We start from the raw sequence: 3,127 nt of genomic DNA, 5'->3' as shown, positions 1-3,127 counted from the left end.
GAACAAGGCATAAGGAGAGCTATATAATTTTAGCAGTTTATCCTTTTGCTCTCTCATCTTAATGCTGCATCACACATCTAAATTCATCAGATTAAATAAATTTGTCAAATTTATTATTAATTTGTTCGTTTACATTTTCAATGAGTTGTTTTGTACTTTCCGTGTCCCTGATATACATTGCTTCAGTGAAATTTAGAAAACTGTGTTACCTACTCTTTTATGACATTATAGAGAAAACCTTAAAGACTCCATTGAAAACCATTAGGACACGCGCAAAATAAACAACAGAACTCAATAGCGTGTCTGCTCACTTACAATAAACTATCCATAAGTAAATCAAGGATAAAGATAATAGACTATGGTGCATGGTATATCTTTAAAAGTAACAGCCACATATAATATCTCTTCTGAGCCACTTCTCATAAACAAAACAAAGAAACAAACAAAACAAAACAAAAAACTTGAAATGCGGCTCCAGCCCACACTTCCAGCGCTGGGCCTGATCCCACGTGTATTACTTCTCATCCACTGCTAGGCAACCCGCGGTCAAGCTGCCTCCTTGCGCCTGCAGCTTCTGCCCCTAGCTGGCGCCATCATGCTGCTGCCTGTGTTCACCCTGAAACTGCGCGACAAAATCAGCCCCCACATGGTGGCCATAGGGCGCTACGACGGGACTCACCTGTGCTTGGCAGCCACCACCCAAGCGGGCAAGATTTTTATCCATAATCCTCACACGCAGAGCCAGCATTTCAGTTCATCGAGAGTGTTCCAGAGCCCCCCCCCCTCCACGAAGTCTGATGTCTCTCTCCTGAACATTAACCAGACAGTCAGAGCTGACTCTTTTAGTGGGGATACAGACCAGTCTTTTTGCTTACGACATCTACAATAATTCAGATTTGTTCTACAGAGAGGTCGCAGATGGGGCAAATGCTATTGTGCTGGGGACACTGCGAGACATTGCCCACACCCCACCCCCCTTGCCATCATCTGTGGAAACCGTGCTCTTCAGGGTTTTGATCACAAAGGAAATGATTTCTTTTGGACTGGAGACAATGTTCATTCCATGGCTCTGTGTGTCTTTGATGGTGATGGGAAGACAGAGCTTCTTATTGGATCTGAAGATTTTGACTTTCGAATTTTTTAAGAAGATGAGATTGTGGCAGAAATGACAGAGACAGAGATAGTCACCTCTCTGTGTCTCATGTACAGAAGTCAGTTTGGTTACGCCCTTTCCATCAGCACAGTTGGAGTGTATGACAAAACGGCCCAGTACTGGAGAATTAAATCTAAAAACTATGCCATGAGCATTCATGCTTTTGACTTTAATTCTGACGGATTGTGTGAACTCATAACCGGGTGGTCTAACGGGAAGGTTGATGCTTACAGTGACCAGACTGGAGTGGTCATACTTAAAAGACAACTTCTCTTCCGCCGTTGCTGGTGTGGTAGAGGGAGATTACCAGATGGATGGCCACGTACAGTTAATCTGCTGCTCAGTGGATGGGGAAAATCTGAGGCTACCTGCCAGGCACAGCTGAGATGAAGGGGAGCCTCCTGGACACAAGTGTGGAGCAGAATCTGATCAGAGAGCTGAGTCAGGGAAAGCAGAAACTGTTACTAGAACTTCACAACTGTGAGAATACCAAGGCAGAACTGAGCAGTCCCCTGAATGAGGTCAATGGGCAGAAAGGCATATTCCCAGCCAGTACCAAGCTCCACGAAGCCCTCTCAGCCAGTCTGAGGAATGATGTACAAAATGCGCATGCAGAATTACAAATTTCCACTTCCAATGATACTATCATCTGGGCACTACTAATTTTTGCAGAGGGGATTTTTGCGGGGAAAGCCATGTGGTCCACGCCAGCATTCACAACCTTTCCAGCTCCATCTGGGTACCAATTACTCCTCCCAAAGATGTTCCCGTGGATCTGCACTTGAAAACCTTCGTGGGTTGCAAAAGCAGCACCCAGTTCCATGTGTTTGAATTGACAAGACAGCTGCCACGATTCACCATGTATGCATTGACAAGCCCAGATACAGCTAGCGAGCCTGTCAGCTGCGTGAATCTCATCGTTCCAGAGCGGGCACAGAGGATGGTCATGTGGCTCAACCAGAACCTTCTGTTGCCAGAAGACAGTAACATTCAGAATGCCCGGTTTCAAGTGTGCTTCACATCCTTACACAATGGTGGCCAGCTCTACATAAAAATGAAAGCAAGTGGTGAGATCACTGTGAATACTGATGATACTGATCTTGCTGGTGATATCATCCAGCCGATGGCCTCCTTTTTTTTGCTATTGAAAACCTTCAGGTAGAAGCAGATTTCCCTGTCTACTTTGAGGAATTACGAAAAGTGCTGGTGAAGGTGGATGAGTATCACTCAGCGCATCAAAAGCTCAGTGCTGACATGGCTGATAATTCTAACCTCATCCGAAGTTTGCTGGTCAGAGCGGACTACGCTTGTCTGATGAGAGACATGAAAACAATGAAGAATCGTTATATGGAGCTCTATGACCTTAATAAAAATTTGCTAAATGGATACAAGATTCATTGTAACAACCACACAGAACTGCTAGGAAACCTCAAGGCAGTGAACCAAGCAATTCAAAGAGCAAGCCATCTGCGCATTAGAAGGAACCAGGTGATCAGTGCTTGCTGGGATGCGATTTGAAGCAACATCAACACACTCTTCAGAATCATGAGGGTGGGGACTGCTCCTTTGTAGGAGATGGGAAAAGAAGAAGGAAGCTCCTGCAAAAGGTTTATGTCTAGACATGGAGGCTGGTTGGCATCCAGTCACATCCTGGTGAATCCAGGCTGCTAAGGATGAAACCATGCTAATGAATACAACTAAAGTCAAAGCATTCCATCTGAAAGTCTCCTTCATTTTACATCAGTAGTATTGCTACTGATTTGTATGAGAGAATAAGACTTCTAAAAGTATATTACCGTTTCAGAGTTTAACTTGTTTTTGAACATAAAGTTAGTGTATGAATTTATCTCTCACCCTGAAATTGTTACTGAAACTTAAAATGAGTATTTACTTTTTCATTAAAAATAAAAGACACTGGTCTTCAAAATAAAAGAAAGAAAAAAGAAAGAAAGAAAGAAAGAAAGAAAGAAAGAA

At 43.5% G+C, this 3,127-nt stretch overlaps 1 pseudogene; it reads left to right on the top strand.

Moving 5' to 3' along the window:
* Positions 1 to 595: 595 nt before the first annotated feature.
* On the top strand, positions 596 to 2,725 carry LOC114640202 (annotated as a pseudogene).
* The last annotated feature ends 402 nt before the right edge of the window (positions 2,726 to 3,127 follow it).

The sequence above is a fragment of the Grammomys surdaster genome, unplaced genomic scaffold, assembly GCF_004785775.1.
Source record: "Grammomys surdaster isolate TR1022 unplaced genomic scaffold, NIH_TR_1.0 125789, whole genome shotgun sequence".
NCBI classification, from domain to species: Eukaryota; Metazoa; Chordata; class Mammalia; order Rodentia; family Muridae; genus Grammomys; species Grammomys surdaster.
The sequence above is the reverse complement of the archived record's forward strand: the minus strand, read 5'-3'. Positions and strand labels throughout refer to the sequence as shown.